Source organism: Equus caballus, chromosome 24 (assembly GCF_041296265.1).
Source record: "Equus caballus isolate H_3958 breed thoroughbred chromosome 24, TB-T2T, whole genome shotgun sequence".
Taxonomy (NCBI): domain Eukaryota; kingdom Metazoa; phylum Chordata; class Mammalia; order Perissodactyla; family Equidae; genus Equus; species Equus caballus.
Genome location: NC_091707.1, coordinates 57267849 through 57288041, shown reverse-complemented (window position 1 = coordinate 57288041; position 20193 = coordinate 57267849). Strand labels below are relative to the sequence as shown.

Sequence of the window (20193 nt, the reverse complement as noted above, 5' to 3'; positions counted from 1 at the left end):
GAAGGGCCAGCCCAGTGGCATAGTGGTTAAGTACATGCATTCTACTTCACCAGCCCAGGTTTGCAGGTTCAGATCCCAGGTGAGGACCTACAGATCGCTCATCAAGCCATGCTGTGGCAGCATCTCTCATACAAAATAGAGGAAGATTGGCACAGACGTTAGCTCAGAGCCAATGTTCCTCACCAAAAAAACAAGGGGGAATTTTTAATGAAAAATAAAAAATATAAGTTCTTAGACACCAATCTCTCTTCATCACCTACAGCTTGATAACCTCTCCTCACCAACCCCAGCAGAAAAATTAAAATAGCAGTAACAACATAAAAAAAAAAAGCTATCACATTGGAATCTGATGTAATACAACTCTGTCCATATTTAGATCCAAAGAATTTCCTATCACTGTATGTATTTTAATAGAAAAATTAAAAGTAGAGAGAAGTAAAGATATTAGAAGGCAATGAAAAACTAAGCTTCAGGGAATGTTTTAAATTAAATGTGGAGAAGTAAGTGGCCAAAGGACAAGTGCCAGCTTAAAACATGAACCATCCTGAGTGTCAGTGCAGCCAACCGGGCATCCACCGGAGTCAGTCATTTCTTTTTTTTTTTAAGGAAGATTAGCCCTGAGCTAACTGCTGCCAATCCTCCTCTTTTTGCTGAGGAAGACTGGCCCTGAGCTAACATCCGCGCCCATCTTCCTCTACGTTATACCTGGGACGCCTACCACAGCATGGCGTGCCAAGCGGTGCTATGTCCACACCCAGGATCCGAACCGGTGAACCCCAGGCCGCCAAAGTGGAACGTGCACACTCAACCGCTGCGCCACCGGGCCGGCCCCAGGAGTGAGTCATTTCTTGATCCCAGGGTGGAACATACATAGTAATATCCACTATAAGGAGATATAGTAGCAGTATATAGTAATATCTGCTATAGTACAGTTACAAAAGCTAATACCGTGTTCAAAGGCCCCCAAACTAAAAACTGCTGTAAAGGAAGTTTCTTAGTTCTTACTATAATGCTCCAAAACATATAAAATTAAAATGCCAAATTCTTCTAAAATATCTGTGATAGTAATTTCTAATCTGCAACTCTATCTAGTCACTCATGCCAAGCTGTAGACGGGCCGGGAATCCCACGTGTGCTCCACAGACAGGCCAATGGCCAGAAGCGGCAGGAAATAAGCAAAGTCGCATCTCGGGACCTTCCAAAATGGGGGACTGTGGAAATCTACGGCAGGAATTCTTGATTGAAATATAAATATCTTTGTTTCAATTGCCTCTATGTGTTATAAAAATAGTTAAATTCTACCTTAATCCTAAATGGGATCCTTAATGTGACAATTATAGGTTAATGAAATTCTGTAATATTTGCAATAATTATTGTGTTGTTGAAGAAAAATTACGCAAACTTAGTCAAACGTGTTAAAGAGATGGTGGAGGAGGCACCTTTTAGGGACTTGCGGACTACCGTGTAACAGCCTTATTTGGGGAAGTGGAGGTTACGCCTGAGACTGGACACACGTGCCCCTGGTCAGCACATCGGGCCACGTGAGTAATGGGGACCCGGGGCCAGTGCCAATACCTCACCTTCTCATCCTCATTTTAGCATCAAGTTTGGGAAGAGGATGTTTGCTTCCACACACAGAAAGAAAAATGTTCTGCTGAATAGTAACAACAGATACACTAAGCAAAGAGTACAAAGGCAACTACAGTGAAGGGAAAGTATGTGACTAAACATGGCACCCAAGCCAGTGCCCTCTGCGGAGGGGAAGAGGAGCCCAAACCAGAAACCACCAGGAAGCAGCAGTCTTCGAGTTAGGCCCCGGGCCTGTGCCAAGGACCAGGGCCTGCCAAAGCGCCCGGCACCTGGCGCCCTTAGTCCTAGAACTCTGATTCTGCAGTTTCTTTTGAGTAGAATTATTATTCTATTATTACATTAGTTACTGTTTGCTGCATGTTTAAACATGAATTTATTATATTTTGAGGCCATACATTTACCCAAATGAAAAAAATCTCTATTTGAGAAAATTGTTTCATAAAATTTAATTGCTAGTGAGCTACTCAGGAAGCCCCTCTCTCACGGCAAAGAGCTGGACTGGGCTTCTTTCACTTTCCTCTATGCCTCCATTGCTCTGTGATTTATTTTAGGTTCCCTACTTCTGTGATTTAGGTTGAGCTACATTTTACTTGGAACTTAGAAACTGGAAACAAAAGTACATCTGCTGACAAAAGGGTGTTCCAAGAACTGGAAAGCCCGGGGAAAACCAAAAAAAGGAAGCATCAGATAAACAAAAAAAAGGCTCCTGCCAGCAAGAAAGTACTAAACACCACATAGATGGAGAAACAGGCTCCACATCAAGCCCAGCAGGGAAATTCAAAAGTATCTCCAAGTGATGCCAATAAAGACAGAAGTGAGAAAACCAGAAACAGACAGGTGTGGCCTGCTGATAAAGAAGTTTTCTGGCAATTCATATTTATGCAAACATTTCAGCACACTGACTCTTCTTATGATACCTGATGCCACATGCTCTGCTGAGGGTCAGGGCCTGTGGCTAACACATTGGAAAGTAAAGACAAAAGGAAACTAGATTCTTATTCAAACAAATAGGCAGATAATAATCACATATTAAAAAAGCTCCACTCAGGAGAGAGAAAGAGAGTGAGACTGATGCAGGCGTATCGATGGAGAAGAACCTCATTAAACCACAGTATAAAACTTGGTATTAAATCCTTTAGGGAAACAATAGCTATTCAAGGCCCAGCACTGCCAGTATCCCTCGGTTCACGATTTAGGAGTTTTAAAAGGATTCATTCAACCTCAACTATGTGCAAAGACGCTGTGTGCCTCTCCTGGCGCAGGGCCAGAGTCCTGCCATCTGGACAGGATGGAGGGAGAAAAGCTGAGGGCTCAGTCCATTCAACAGGCAGCAAAGAGCAGGCAGCACCTTTTCCGGTGGATGCTGCTCTGAGGCCATGCCTGGGCTGGACGCTCCTGGGCTGTGTAATGGCAGCAAAGACAGCAGGTGTGTGATAAGGTTCATCCTCCTGGAGCATCAACTTTACTAGAAAATATGAGTGAAAAGCACAAAATACAGCCATTTTAAGGAGTAGATTACAATATTTAAGTCAACTTTTAGAATAAAGCATGAGATTTCAAAAACAGTGGCTCTCAGCTCGTGCTCCTTCCCAGTCTCTTTCGCAGACTCTCCCATTTCCTCCTGTGATTTAAAGGCAGGAGCTGCTCAGGTGCTGATCTAGATCCTCTGTTCTCCACACACTCATGGTGGGCAACTGCATGCCCTCCCAGGGCCTCAGCCACCAGATCTGCACCAACAAGCCTCAGGGCTCCGCGCACCACAGTTTCTGAGCTCCCAGACAGCCTCGCTTAGTTTGCCACATTGCACAGGTGCCTTGTGTTCAACGTAGCCAAGACGGAATTGGTCATCTTCAGTGCTTCCCATTCCTATCTGACACATTTCTACCTATCCCAAAACAACGCGCGCCTATCTTAGGGAGTGTCACCACCACCTAGCCAGCTTCCCAAGGCAGAACAGTCCTTACCTCTCTGATTCCGACACCTGATCATTAATCAAGACCTGATGATTTCCTCACCTCCAATCTAACTCTCTATCACCACCACCTCCCTGGTTACAGGGTGCACATTCTGTTGCTAGTGAGATGCTCTCAAATTCGGTTTACTCATCTGCAGTCTCTTCCAGCTAAAACAACCCATCTTGAGCTTCTAGTCCAAGCCTCTCATTTTACACATAAGGAAAAGCAGGCCCAGACAACTACTGTGCTTGCAAGGTCCCAAAATTACTGAGAAATCTGCAAGTGAATAAAAAGTAAAATTGATGATATTTATATGCAGGAGAAACATACATTGATTAAAATCAACATATTTTTTAAAATTAGGTTTTTCTACAATACATCCAACATGATGGAATACTATGCAGCTTTTAAAAAAAAAGAATGAGGAGGAGCCATATACTGCTACGGTGTGAGCCTTATGATATGCTGTTTAATTTTTAAAAAAAACAAGATGAAGAAAAGGCTGTATCATAGGCTACCATTTTCTAAGAAAGAGGATTGTGTATATATATATATATATACACACACAGATGCTAAGATTAGAAATAAAACGATAAACTAAAAACTAGAAAAAAGTTACCTATGAAGGAGGGAAGAAACAGGGTGGAAAGACCAGGAATAAAAGATAGATTTCTGAAATATTTCATTTTGACTTGGAACCATGAAAATGTTTTATAAGCTTATAACAAAATTTAAAAAGATGCTATTCCTTAAAATAAAAATAAAATAAATGAATCTAACTGTGTAACAAGCTGATGGCCTACTGAGGAATTGGTTCAAATGACTTTAAAACAATAATTTGGCAGAACATCCCTAGGGATATATTCCAAGGACAAAAAGAACCACATAAAATCTTAAACTGGTTTCAGGAATCATATTGTTGGTAATACACTGGTATTGTTATTCTAAAACTATCACAAATATTTTATAGGTTAAAACAAATAAGTAACGATGCTAATGTTGTTAGGAAACAAGATTTTCACTATAAGAAAAGGGAGATACTGGGGTCGGCTTGGTGGCGCAGAGGTTAAGTTTGCACGTTCCGCTTCGGTGGCCTGGGGTGCGCCGGTTCGGATCCCGGGTGCGGACATGGCACCGCTTGGCAAGCCATGCTGTGGTAGGTGTCCCACACATAAAGTAGAGGAAGATGGGCACGGATGTTAGCTCAGGGCCAGTCTTCCTCAGCAAAAAGAGGAGGATTGGCAGCAGATGTTAGCTCAGGGCTAATCTTCCTCAAAAAAAAAGGAAATAGGAGATATCAACATAAAATCAAAGAAGTAAAAACAACATAATCCTAAATTTGAAATTAAAACATCAATATGAACTCACGATGTATTTTCACTTAAAAAGTATTTTCCTGGCTGTCTACCAAACAGGCCTAGAAACAATAACCAGCCCTGTAGCAGGAGAATCCCTCAGACTCTGGTCTCAAAGTATCATTTCCTACAAAAGGGAACCAGAACTGCTTAGAGAAATAGCCAATTCCAGGTCTGGGGTGGAAAAATACAAAATGAACCTGAAACATCTTACCATACCAGAAAGCAAGGAAAGGAAGACTACGGGTCATGATACAGGACAAAGGAGACAACTCAAAGAGGCTTCACTGGCCAAAAATGGTACAATTTTAGCATCATAAGAACAATAACTGCAATGGACTAAAATATATCACATGCGCATAAATTAATGAGTTTATGATGATACTTAAAACAATCACTGGTCACTTTTGGAGTGGCTATGGAACCATCTCATTATCTGGAGAGCTGATAAAGAATCAGGCATTTATCCTGTCTTTCCTATTTTAACCATCCCTTAGGGTAACCAAACAGTCAATGAGAGGAAATTTCTCTCTACAGAAGTATTTCAGTTAATCAAGGAAGAGTAAAGGATAAAATTGATAACATGATCATTCTGCAACCTCCAATGACTGTGAGTCCAGGCAATGAGCCCACCGGTCCCGAGGCCCTGAGCAGACGTGTGCCTCCTGGTGAGGGTGCACACCACTGCCTCCGGAGGGCTTGTGTCCAAAGGCTGAACCGAACACGACTGGAGCTCTACATCCACCCACCATGTCACAGGAAACACAGGGGACAGAAGAGCATCTTCAGTGGAAATGGCAAAAGTCAAAACAGAGAAGCCTCTGACTACAGAACAATCTGCCTGGATTTTCCAACAAAGAAAACGCAAGGAAAAACAGGATAGGGAGGAGCAATCAATTGATTAAAAGAGACTTACGAGACATATCAGCTAACTGCAATTGTTTGGATCCTGCTTCAAACAAACTAAAAAAATAGACTGTTGGGGAAAATTGAATGGTACTGTGATTATGAATGAAATTTTAAATAGTAGTTTTCTTGATACTTATGAATTTATCAAAAATAGCTACGTATTAAATCTCACTTTGGATGCAAACATTTCAAAACCTTTTTATATTCATTTTAATATTTCAATATATTAAAGAGTTCTTAATTTCATGTACAAAATGCCACTCAATCACAAACTAGAAATTAAAACACAGGGTATTTAGTTTCCTTTCAAACTCCTACAGAAAGATGGTTAAGGAGCCAACAGTTCATGTATCAAACGATGCAATACTCAGCTGAGGCAGCCCTCCACCTTCAGTCACTGGCACCTTTACTGCAGTGGGCATCCTTCTAGGGAAGTACGGGCCTCAGAGCTTTCAGAGGGTAGGTCTATGAGGCAGAGATGCATGCCACTACCCTTGGTTATCTTTTTTATTTTTATTTTTTTTTTAATTGGCACCTGAGCTAACAACTGTTGCCAATCTTCTTTTTTTCCTCCCCAAATCCCCCCAGCACATGGTTGTATATTTTCAGTTGTGGGTCCTTCCAGGTGTGGCATGTGGGACGCCACCTCAATGTGGCCTAATGAGCGGTGCCATGTCCACACTCAAGATCTGAACCGGCGAAACCCTGGGCCGCCACAGCAGAGTGTGCAAACTTAACCACTCGGCCACAGGGCTGGCCCTACCCTTGGTTTTCAAACTCACTAATCATCACTGGGCCATCAGGTGTAATGTCTATTATTCTCAAAGTTTAATGTTGGTTTAAAGAAAATGAAAAATAAAAATAAGGTCAGACACACCAAAATACAATGCCAGGTATGCAGAAGATGTCAAAATACATGTTACAGAATGAAATTGCTAAACCCAAAAATGAGTAAGTTCAGGATTTTTAAAAATTTACTTAATTTTTATGTGAAGTGAACAAGTAACAACTGAAGAAGGAAATCTATACAAATTAAAATTTTCCAGTAACATACCTGTGTGTCATACGCCGTAAGAAGATATATCTAAGCTTGATCAGGGAGGAAGAGACTTCAATAAAGAAAGAAGTGAAGCAGTGTCAACTCTACCCTTCTTCAAATAACGCAGTGGAGCCTCTTACCTAGGAAGTAAGAACAACACTTGATCAACTCATGTGGAAAATCTTAAAAACTTAAAAATAGAATTTCAAAAATGTAAATTTCTTAAGAATGATCAAGTAAGAAGTTTAAGATAAAACACTTTTAACCACTCTACATAAACACGTGTTTGGATTTTCTATGTTTTTTGAGTTTGACACAAATTACAAAGTCTAGATACCTTCAAATTATTTTTATTTTAAAGTCGCTTTTACCATGGAGTATATTACATGCGCAGAGAAAAGCACAGGAAACATGTGCAGGTTCCTATCAAAGTCCAATGTTAGCTAATATCTTTACCCTTCTCTTGCACAGCAAGGACTCTAAAATACTAACTCCATTTATCATTTTTCCAATGCATAGCATAGTTGTGTCTGGATATGTGTGCATATATTTTTGTCATAAATGTTTTATATAATATTCATTCATTTTTATTACATACAGAATTCTTTCTTTTAGTATACTGAAACTATTACTCCAAGCCTTTTTGGCTCTCACTGCTGGTGTTAAGAAGTTGATTGTTGCTCCTTTGTAGACAGTCACGGGTTTCACTATCATGTGCTTGGGTATGGATTTCTTTTTACTTATCCTGCCAGTCATTTGTTGAACATTTTGAATCTGTGGTTTGGCTTCTTCCACAGTTTCTGGAAATTTTTCAGCCATGATCTTTTCAAATATTGCTTCTACATCATCCTCTTTCTCCTCTCCTTCTCAGACCCCAATTATACATATGTCGAACCTCCTATTTCCTCTATGTTTCCTCCTTCGCTTTATGTTTTCCATATTTCCATCCCTATGCCTCATTCTCGTTTTTCTTTTTTGGTCTATTACTATGGTGAATTACACTGATTGATTTTCCAATGTTAAAACAACCCTTCATTCCTGAGATAAACCTCACGTGATCATTATGTAATATCCTTTTTATATGTCACTATGTGGATTCTATTTGCTAAAATTTAAGGAGGATTTTTGTGTGTATGACAAATATTGCTTGGCAGTTTTCCTTTATCATGATGTCTTTGTCTGGTTTTGCTTTCAGGGTAGTGTTGGCCTCAAAGAATGAGAGAGGAAGTATTCCTCTTCTATTTTCTGAAAAAGTTTTGTCAGATTAGTATTCTTTCTTCCTTAAGCGTTTCATACAATTTATCAGTGAAGCCATTTGGGGTCTGGAGTTTTCTTTGAGGTAAGAATTTTAACTAAAAATTCAATCTCTTTAATAGATGTAGAGTTGTGCAGATACATATATATGCTGACCAACATCTGAAAACCGTTGTTTCACATATTTTGTCTGGTTTTCAAGTTGTTTAAGATGGGAGTCAGGTTTGGAACTAGGATGAGGTGAGTGAGGCACCTGCCTCAGGTACAACTTTTAAGGGAGTGCCAAAAACTCAGTAATAGAGATAAAATCAAAAGTAATGCAAAACATCCATGAGAAACAAAATATTAAAATTTTAAATAAAGATAGTATCATTAAAAGTACTGAGCCAAGTCATATTGGAGCTGAGGTAAAAGAAAAAATCTGATCTTGTCTTTTGTTAAAATTTGACTTTTTCGGGGGCCAGCCCAGTGGCGCAGTAGTTAAGTTTGCATGTTCTGCTTCAGTGGCCCGGGGTTTGCCAGTTCGGATCCCGGGTGCGGATGTGGCACTCCTTGGCATGCCATGCTGTGGTAGGCGTCCCACATATAAAGTGGAGGAAGATGGGCACGGATGTTAGCTCAGGGCCAGTCTTCCTCAGCAAAAAGAGGAGGATTGGCAGTAGTTAGCTGAGGGCTAATCTTCCTCAAAAAAAAAAAACCTGACTCTTTATATCATGGATTTTTTTGCATCACATTTGATTTTTTTTAAGTATTGCATTAAAATGTTACTCTCAATTACTCAGTTGAGTAATCTCAATTACTGAGCTTTCTGATGTCCCCTTAAATTCTGCACCAGAAGCAAGTGCCTCACTCACCTCACCCTCGTCCTGGTGGAGTATAAATCTGACCCCTGTTATCACATCGTGTGGAAATAGAAGACTCCAGGAATAACTTTCTTACTAAGCAGAATCACACTAACACGTTATAACTACAAGAGTTTATCAGAACTGGCAAACTAAGTGTTTTATTTCTCAGAGATATCTTAGAAACCAGAAAATGCTTCAATGTGAAACATTATGCTCTAATACTTCTATTTGCAACTAACAGTCTTATATGTACGTGTTCCTACACAAACCCACTTTGTAGACAGGAAAGTCCTATAAGCATATAAAAACTTTCTTATAATTACTAAATAAATATACACACACAAAGGATTTGTGACTGTAAAATAGTACTGTAATTACATAATATCTGGGTGATACATTTACATTATGAGGTACACCAAAACCAACCATCTACGTAACTGCTATCAAGTCAATTTATTGACGGGTGAAAGCAGATGCCCAGTCTCCAAACACGTTAGTTCAATTAAAAGCAAATCAACCAATGAACATCCTATCCTGATTTTGCAGGATGGTAACATCCTTCTGAAATTAGCCAGCTCATTTCCTAAGTATTCCCAACTCCCATTCCTCTCTAATAAATGTGGGAGGAAAGCATCAGCCAAGCAAAAGGACCATCTCATCTACATGAGAATAAAAGAGCTTCTATACATAAGCCAATTTCTACATATTCTATACATTGTTTATTTCATTTTTCAAGGCACAGGTGCAGATAAATGTTTTCAAATGTAATGATCAAAAAAAGCTTTTTTTTCCTTCATTAAAAATTTTATGGTACTGGGGCTGGCCCAGTGACGAAGTAGTTAAGTTTGGCATACCCCACTTCACCAGCCTGGGTTCGCGGGTTCAGATCCCAGGCACGGATCTACTCCACTCGTCAAGCCGTGCTGTGGCAGTGACCCACATACAAAACAGAGGAAGACTGGCACAGATGTTAGCTCAGGGCCAATCTTCCTCACCAAAAAAAAAAAAAAAAAAAAAAAAAACCACCTTTATGGTATTTAGTTAAAAAAACAAAGACTATGAAATTAAGCTAGAATTTTTTTTTAAGATTTTATTTTTTCCTTTTTCCTCCCAAAGCCCCCTGGTACATAGTTATGTATTTTTAGTTGTGGGTCCTTCCAGTTACAGCATGTGAGATGCTGCCTCAGCATGGCTTAATGAGCGGTGCCATGTCCACACCCAGGATTCAAACCGGCAAAACCCCGGGCCACCAAAGTGGAGCACGCGAACTTAACCACTTGGCCACGGGGCTGGCCCCCTAAGCCATAATTATTATGAAGAAATACAGGTATACCTCAGAGAAATTGTGTGGTTCCAGACCACCACAATAAAGCCACTATAGCAATAAAACAAGTCACATGAATTTTTTGGTTTCCCAGTGCATATAAAAGTTATGTTTACACTATAGTCTATTAAGTATGCCATAGCAGTGTGTCTAAAAAAACAATGTACATACCTTAATCAAAAATGCTTTATTGCTAAAAAAAAATGCTAACCATTATCTGAGCCTTCAGCAAGCCATAATCATTTTGCTGGTGAAGAAAACGCAAAATCTGTGGGGCGCAATAAAACAAGGTACGCCTGTAGTCTAGAACTCGTGAAACAACAATCAGATTGCATTCACATTCATGAAGCACCCACATCCGTCTGTCCTTCTAACCTGGCCTTGGGTGTGAGTCTACCCAACCCAGCATGGCTCAGCAGTCCCTCCCCTGCCGAGACCCCATCTCCCTCATTACAAGGACGGGCTTGCGAACTCTGCTCCACTTGTCCCCTTTCTCCTTCTGTGTTTCACTCCTCTCCTACTCCCTCCACTGTCCTGTCAAACACGTCATCCTCAAGACTCCATTCAAATTTACACTAAACTCACAATTTTTCACTAAACTTTAGCGCAGAGATCATGCGAAATTCATCTGTTGGCTCAGCAGGCACTTGCTTTCTGTGGAATTAAACACTTCCATGCATCTTTCTGCAAACCTTCGCTTTCCTCAAACCCCGGTCTATACCATACGGACACCCATCATTACACCTAAAAGCCTGTACTGGCCTTGCTTCCTTCGCTCTCCCACCTGACTGTGAGCTTTCTGAAGACAGAAATGCGTCTCCTTCAGGTTTGTATCCTCAGCACGTAGAAAGTACCTACCACATGATAATCATACGTACTAGTCATAGTTATTATTAGTTATTATTAACTTATTCCTGTAGTTACTCATTTATTCCTGACAATTCTACAAATATCTTACTCCTTTCTTTCTTTCCATTATAGAAATGAGGAAACTGGAACACAAAGATTCAGCAACTTCTCAACATTACACACTAGCAAGTGGCAGAGTGCTTGGCCTCTTGAGTCTATGTTCTTAACAACTGTCATTGTCAGATAGTGACTGCATCCACAAAGGCATGCTCACTGACTTATGATGTCATAAGAATCAATAAAGATTTATACTGTAAAACTGGATTTTCCATTTGCACTCAAATCATCTTTAAAAGGTTATCCAATGGTCCAAATCCCTCCTAGGACGGTTGAGAAACTAAGATGTAGCAATTTGCTCAAAGTCAGAGTCACCAGCACTGAAACCCAGCTGTCAAGGATCAGTGCTCCTTCCATGGCGACTTGGCCAAAAGTACTCTCAACGGCTCTGACACCTGTAAATTCAAATCCTGGGCAATCATTTAATTCCTCAGCAAGAAGCAAAATACATTCCTCAAAATTCCCCAAAACATCAATAGTGCCTGACAGAGGCATTCACTCCTTTTTCAAACCAAGCACTTTTCCCTTGTTTTGAATTTCAGTATTGGCAGCCCCAGGGTTTGTTTATTCCCTTAGGACTAATATACGACACTCCCAACCAGAAATACCAAAGGCAGAACCTTTAGAGGAACCACGTTAGGCCATCTCTGACTTCAGGGAACATACTGAGATCTTGGCTAGGCTAAAATAAATTTTCTCATAACATTTAAATAATTATTTGCTTAGTTTCTAGCTACTTTAATATGAGAACAGATTAGAAATATTTAGCTTACTTTTGAAAAAACATTATCCAAATGGATTTGAACAAGAAGGAAAAGAGCTAGTTAAGAGTGAAATGACTACCCTAAGCTACTGAGTAATAGTTAAAATTATTCTTGGGTGAAAGAAGCCATGTTCTGGAATTATAATGTAATGGTGAGTCTGGTTTTGTTTTTGGCACTGTGATAAGGTTTCTCTGAAGGCTTACTCACCTGAAATCATGATCAAAGATCCACTACCACTGTATACCTACTTCAGTCATAAAATATAAAATGTCAGACATATTTTTACAGATAGGTAGAGTCATGTTGAAAATTTAAGATACCTAGTGTGGTATTTCTAGGATCTCTTTGAATCTAATATTCTTCAGGCTACATAAACCTCTAGAATAAATCTACTTTCTAGTCAAATGTGACCCCCCGTTGATAAGATTGCTACACCCACCAGTACAGAGTTTCCTAAACGGCGTCCAACTGATCATATTATTTTAACTTAGAGTCACACGAGAGTGTGAAACCTTTCCAGGTCACCCTGAAATTTTCATTTAATCGGCCTTTCAAATAAATTCTATTCTGCAATGTTGGCTTTTGCTTAATATAGTTATGACTCACTGCAGTTTACTCAGTGAATTTAAATAGAGATTTGTTATGCAACATCAAACCTCTTAGGTTTCCCCCAAAATTAATCAATATTTTGAACATAAAATATTCTATGGGGCCGGCTGGGTGGTGCAGCAGTTAAGTTCGCACTTTCCACTTTGGCGGCCCGGGGTTCACCAGTTCGGATCCCGGGTGAAGACATGGCAGCTCTTGGCAAGCCATGCTGTGGTAGATGTCCCAAATATAAAGTAGAGGAAGATGGGCATGGATGTTAGCTCAGGGCCAGTCTTCCTCAGGAAAAAGAGGAGGATTGGCAGCAGATGTTAGCTGAGGGCTAATCTTCCTCAAAAAAAAAAAAAATCTACTGTTAGCGCGTTGTATATGAATAAAATGGTCACATTAATAAAATTTTCTACTGGAATAACACGAAAATAAATCTTTATTTGCAGGTTAGAGTAGTGCTGCTAGACAATTCCAGGACAGACTCAGCAAGCCAGGAGAGCCCAGGAGAAGGGCAGGGAACAAGCACCTTCCCGCACTGTGGGCCCCGTAGTGCCCAACACCACACCTTGCACACAACACCTGGCTCAGTCCGAGATGGTTCAGGGCAGTTGGGACCAAAGCTAGGCTTGTCTGATCCCAGGGTCCATCTCTTTCCACTCTCACAAGTGCCCAATAAATATTTTCATTTTCAAATGACAGCACGCTTCCCCTAGTCTTGCATCTGTCATGAGGAAAATGAAAGAGAATTTCCTATAAACTAAAATATCAAAAGCACCAGGGCAGGTTTTACTGGTTTCTCAAAACTACCTCATTGTCCTCAAAAATCTCTATATGTGAATTAGAAAGACCGATCTAAATTTGCTACCCCTCACAATATATTTGATCACTTACATGAAAAAGAACTTCAGAGAAGGGGAAAAGAAGGAAGGATCCATTTAGGGGACACAAAGTCATCTATTCTTAGCTGTTTCCTATTTCTTGGAGGAGGGAGAAAACAGAAGTATCCAATAATTAAAAAAAATACTAAGTTAGTAAAGGAAAAAAGATTTCTTGTTGAATCATAAAACACTTGAAAACTTCTGACAGTCTTGTAAAGGAGGGGGTTGACATAGATTGTCACAACCAACTTAGAGGAAAACTCTAGTACCCAGTGCTCATTTATTCATTCAACATGTATTCAAGTGCCTAGGGAGAGGCAGGCACCTGTAAGGAGAAAGGAACAAAAAAGACAGGCCCTGCCTTACAGAGCTGAGTGCCTATGGGGAAGGGGACACAGCACAAGTAACTGTGTGTGTGTGTGTGTGTGTGTGTGTGCGCACGCACATGTGTGTGATATGAAAACTACAGAAGGGAAGCACATGACGAACACATCAGTGACAACATGTATGTTGGTACAGAGAAGGTCTCCCTGAGAAGAGGATGTTTAAGTCATGATCTAAAGGATCAGTAGAAATTAACTATTTCTAGAATTCTCCGATTTCAAAATTATAAACATAGGTAAATACAACAAGAAAAATCAAGTGTTTAAAAAGTGGCTCAGTACTGAACATCAATATCTCATTTTATAGGTTATATAGGAAAAAAATCCCATTATAATCCTACCAAACTTTTTGCTATACTCCTGCTTGATATTAATTAGTGTATATATATACAGGCATACATACATCAAGCACAAGGATATACATATAAAATAACTATAATATATTACATTGATAAATATTAGTGCTTGATAAATATTAATTAAATGACTGGGTTGCTGGCCAGAGATTAGAAAATGTATTTGTTAAAAAGATACTTTTTAGGGCCAGCCTGGTGGCTCAGCAGTTAAGTCTGCAGGTTCCACTTCAGCAGCCTGGGGTTTCCCGGTTCGGATCATGGGCATGGACCTACGCATCACTCACCAAGCCATGCTGTGGCAGGCATCCCACATATAAAATAGAGGAAAATGGGCACGAATGTTAGCTCAGGGCCAATGTTCCTCAGCAAAAAGAGGAAGATTGGCAGCAGATGTTAGCTCAGGGCTAATCTTCCTCAAAAAAAAAAAAAAAAGATACTTTTCTCCTCACACTTCTTTTCTAAGCAACAAACTAAACCTCCATAGTAATTCACTTCCAGGCATTAAATTACATTTCAAAATATCTTTACCAAAGGGGATACAGGAGCTGTTTCTCAACGACTCATAATAGAAGCCTTGTTCTAAACTAATATTATAAATAGAATTTTTAGATGAGCAAATCTGGATGTAGGAAATGAATTTGTTTTACAAGATTTGTAGCTACAAGCTATAATAAACCATACAGCTCATAAGGATGAATGACAACACTGTCTAGTACTACTAGACACTTTCAAAATCCTAGGCAGAATAAAAAGGGAAACAATGTTCTAGAGACAGTGGGTTGTGAGTTAAAGAAAGACTCCCTGACTCTGGGCAACAAGACCCTTGGCTGAGGTCAGAGGAAGGTGGTCATCCCAGCAAAGGGCAGCAGACAGCCCCATGCCAATAAGAAAGACAAGGCAGGCCAGGTGCACCCAGGAGAGCTGCAGAGGAGTCCCTGGCCCTAGGCTCTGACACTCCCCTCCACGCCCTGGGGTTGCGTTTCAGTGAATCAGAGGGCTGGGTACAGGGAACTGAGCAAGATTATTTCCCGAGGTTTTAACATTTCACAATCTATGTCTTCAACAGTCTAGAATATCGAAGAGGTATCTCCTCATGGTGTGGCAAACCCCATCCTAACCCCTTCTTTGTAAAATGTTCCAACTCCATCTGCTGCATTCAGGGACAGTTTCAATGCAATAGAGAGTCGCTCAGAAAACAGAAGTCACCTCATGATGTAGATGTCTTATGGCTGAGCACAAGCTGCCAGGGAAGCATGCTTACTCCAACCTGAGGGTCTGAAGACCCCTGCAAAATAATCCTAATTAATGAATTTGTCTGTGAAATGCCATTTTGTAACATATACAGGACTTATCTAAGCATGAAAATTGGTCATTTTTAATTGAATATTATTTTTTTGACAAGTCAAGATACTGTCCTCCTTCAATTAAAGTAATCTTTATTCTTCTAACCCAAAGAACAATTTTAATGAGATTATACTGTTGAACTCAATTTTAGTTTATCACATGCTTCTAATACCAATACCTGATTCACTTACCATAAATTAGTGAACGCTCCTTCATCTGGACTTGAACAGTAGGGAACAGGCAAAGAAGGTGTTGTTTTTTCCCTTTGGGGTTTCATCTCATCTAAACTACCTAGGGAACTCAACACCATGCAGTTTGCTACGGCACTTGCTTTACAGGCCTGATTAAGTTAGACTCTTAGGCAGAGCACCTAGGTTACATGATTTCTCATATCAAGAAAAATCAGTGTCCCCCAAGATCTAAAAGCAGAAATCTTTTGCAACCTGAAAGGTTACTTCCAAGACTCTTGATGCAGTTCTCCTTTGAGAGAGGTAATTTAATTCTCTCTAACCTAAGTATTAACACCACATTTGTCCTGGGCTCTTTATACAGAGCCAAAGGGAAACTTTATATAGGGCCAAAAGACTGTCATCTCCATCTCGTGCTCACACTTCAAGATTTCCCCATACTTTATCATGTCTACTGAGCAACAGGAACCAGATGCTACTAGACCTGCCTACTGGCCTTATTCCTTCTGTCACCTTTGCCCACCATCCCCAAATCGGCAATGGCCCTATCACTTTTCAGGGGCTCCAAGTTATTCAGACATTTACTAGGCTCCTGTTACGTACTGAGTTGGAGCTCCAACGAACGAGAAATGTGCCTCTTGCCCTCATGGAGCATCCAGTGTAGGGGAGTGGGCAGGGGCTCAATACTATAAGAATGTCCTAACTGCCTCATAACCTGAGCAGGACACAGGCAGCACAAGCCGCATCTGTGTCAGGACCAAAGACCAGGCAGCTGGCACAGATGTCCTCATCCAGGCCAAGGGCTGGCAAACTACGGCCCACCATTTTGTAACTAGTTTTAGTGGAACACAGTCATGCTCACTGGTTTACATATTGTCTACAATAGAGGAGACACAAGATTGGCCCACAAAGCCTAAAACATTTACTATATAGCCCTTTACAGAAGAAGTGTGCTGACCCCGATCTAGGTTGCTAGCAGTCCCTTCCTCTTTGTGCCATGCCTTTGCTTCTGCCCATGATGTCCACTTCTGCATGTGTGTGTATAGAAATGAAACGGCATGTGCTGCAGGAGGGCAGGCAGAGTGTAAGCAGGAATGCATGGCAAGGGGAGAATGCATAGGCTTGTCAAGCACCTGAATTTGTCTACTGTTCACCAAACACCCTTGTGTTCCATTATCATCCAACAGGGAGACCTGTCTAGAGATGTTCTTCCTACTTGTAGCATGGTCTCTGTCCCTCAAACCCTTTCCTTACTTCCCTTTGCATGAAAACCCAGTTTAAAGCCCACCTCTCATCAAAGATTCAACATGAACTCCCACACACGTAACAGGTGCTTCAGAAGTGCTCAGCCAAACCCAACTTCAACCTGTCAGGTTACCATCATCGCTCTTCAATCTGAATTAATGTATTTGAACAAACATGGCCCATGTGCCTACTAAATCCGAGACACACAGCACCACAGTTTAACGTAACGTACAGTAATCCTAATCTTTCATTTGTATTTGTCTATTGAGTAACTTAGATAAGAGTCTGATCACAATTTCGGTGACTAAAATGTTCTGGATGCACAACTGGGAATACACTAAAAATTACTGAATTGTACTCTATAACAGGGTGGAGTCTATGGTATGAAAATTACCTCAAAAAATCTATTATTAAAAAAAATGTTTTAAGGTTAATTATGAAAAAACCCACGAATTTCTTATGCTTTCTATCTCTGACATGTAATAAAATGCCATATCTAATAATGGTGAATGAATACACTAAGGATTCTAGTCTTCATGATAAATTACCCCAAAATGGAGTGACATAAACCACCACTTGTCATGTTCACAGCTTCTGTGGGTTGGGGCTCTGGACAGGGTACAGTGTTGACAGCACATCTCTGCTCCACAGTGTCTGGGGTCTCAGTTGGAAGGCGAGAAAAGTGCAAAGCCAGAATCATTTGACAAGCCATTTACTCACATGCCAGGCGGCTGCTCAGAATGGCTCCTTGAGGGCCTTGCCATGTGGTCTTCCTGCATGAGCTAGTTGGGCTTCTTCACAGCAAAGTAGATGTCTTGGCCCAGAGCAAGTATCCAAAAGAGAGAAGCCAGGCAAAAACTGTACCCTTTTTAAGACCTAGCTTGGAAGTCACAAGCATCACTTCTGCCATACTACCGGATGAAGCAGGTCACAGATCTGGCCGAGGTTCACAGGGAAGGAACAGAGATTCCTACCTCCTGGTCAAAGTCCCATTGTGAGAAGGATACACAGGATGGGAGATACCATTGAGGCCATTTAGGAAAATACAATCTGTTACCCTGAGTAAGTTCGACAATAAAATCTCAATATTCTTGAAGAGTGGCAAATTAAAAATCTAGGTTAACTGGCATCTGGCTAAAAATATTGTATTTCAAGCCTTGTAAGCCGAACCTCTTACTACTTGTAATAAGTAAGTTGTAACCTGTAGGTTGCACCTAACAGCATTATGTTGTTTTGCCTTAGTAAATACAGTATTGTGACCTTGATTTAATAGGCGATGATTCAGGTTCACCCCCGGTGTCCACGGGGCACTTAGCTCCTCTGAAAAATACCACAAACAGGTAGAAGTGTAGCTGTCGAGCCAGAATTTATCTCGACACTCAGGCTGTGTGCTCTGGTGCCCAGGGCACCGATCTCTCATTGCAGCATGTGCGTGGCCCGAGGGGCAGAGGGCATGCCTTCCCCTCCTCTGTGGAAGTCTCCAGCACACTGAGTAGAAGTTCAATAAATGATGGAAGAAAGAAGAAAGAAAACGTAGGAATTTTTTAAAATACGAGTTAGAAAGCTCTATGCCCATTATTATGATAGGCTTCTCTCTTTGTGTGTGTGAAGAAGATTGGTCCTGAGCTAACATCTGTGCCAATCTTCCGCTACTTTATGTGGGATGCCACCACAGCGTGGCTTGATGAGCAGTGCTAGGTCTGCGCCCAGGATCCAAACCTGCGAACCCCAGGCTGCCAAAGCAGAGCTCTAGAACTTAATGACTATGCCACTGGGCCAGCCCATGATAGGCTTCTATTTGATAAAAGGAAAGCAAAAACAATTAACTGAGAGCAAACCTCTTCTGTCAGGAAAGCGATCCTTAGGAGAATAGAGAGCCAGGAGCCAGGTTGCTGATCCTAGATCTCGTTCTGATCTGCTTTGGAACCTTAACCAAGTGGCATAACTTCTTTGGGCCTCAGTTTCATCATCTGTAAAATAAAGGGAATAAATTAGATGAAGATTCTTAACAGAGGCCTGTAGGTGAGTCACGGTGATATGCCCACTCTTGTGAGCCTGAAAAGTTAACTCTACCTTCAAGTTTAAAGTCTACACTATATGATCAGAATGTTTATTAACAAAGAGAATGAATTCTACACAAATGTGAAATGTTCTCGAGGAAGCTGGCCGGGCCCTCCCTTAGGAGCTCTCGCCTCAGCAGCCATCATTGTCCCCAGGGCAGCTCAGACCACAGGCTCCCCAGGCAGCCAGGCTGTCTAGATGCCTTTTACAAAATATTAACAAGCAGATATTTCAGACCTATGGAATCAAGATATTGATATAGTTTAAATGCACAAGGGCAACTGGTTTTCAAAGAAACTATGCTACATACATTTCTAACAAACAGCAAACAATCCTTTGGTAATGAAGATAACACCTTTGTTTATTATTTCCACAAGTGTGGCATTTTGAACGTGGGTCTTTCTAACTTGGGCCTCCCTCTCCAAAACCAACCATCATGATATCCTGGAAACAGAAATGGGCAGAGCTGCCTCCCTGAAGTCAAGCTCTCTTAGAGAGCTCTGAGGTATGTTACTGGAAAGAAGCTCTTCAGATGGATAGAAAGCTCTGCCAAAACCACACCAGCACAAAGGGCTGAAACTATGCTTTGGGGATGTCGAGGACTGCCAGCCCTCAGGAGGCATGGACGTGCCAGCCCAGTCTACACCACCCACAGACTGAGGTATTGGGATATTGCACACACACAGGCTAGTTCCCCAACCTGAAGTACAAAACTCTCTCTCAACCATAGTCTGTTGCAAGGAACCAAGAGACCAAGGCAGATGTCACAAGAGAAAGAACTGAGCTGAATGGACAACTCTGGTAAATGAAGAGAAAGGATGTACTGCACACGGAAAGCTGAATTTATTTACACTAATCATGAATGCAGGCTCTCAGCTGGAACATCTCCCTTAAAACGCCACAAGGTTCAGAACCCATTCATAAGCTTTTCAGAAAGCATGCAGTTGCCACGGTAACCCTGACATTATATTTCTCGGCGTTGGACATATAAATTACCACCCATAATGCATTTAATACCGTTTGAGGCCACCAATTCATAGCAAAATAAATCTGAGTTCTGACTCTCAGCCTCCCTCTTTGATCAACAAAGAGGAGCAGCTGGAGGTAGTACCCAACTCACCCCAGGATCGGCACAGCACT

General features: G+C 40.9%; 1 protein-coding gene across 3 annotated transcripts in view; it reads right to left on the bottom strand.

The window, feature by feature from the left end:
* The window catches only part of TRAF3 (TNF receptor associated factor 3), a 109703-nt gene that overhangs the window by 51158 nt on the left and 38352 nt on the right, over positions 1-20193 (bottom strand). For 2 of the 3 annotated variants that reach the window (XM_023627716.2, XM_023627717.2), the window contains exons 2-3: positions 18831-18962; positions 6864-6988 (exon numbers count right to left, since the gene is read on the bottom strand). The gene's annotated coding sequence lies outside the window, so the exon portion shown is untranslated. 3 annotated transcript variants of the gene reach the window in all.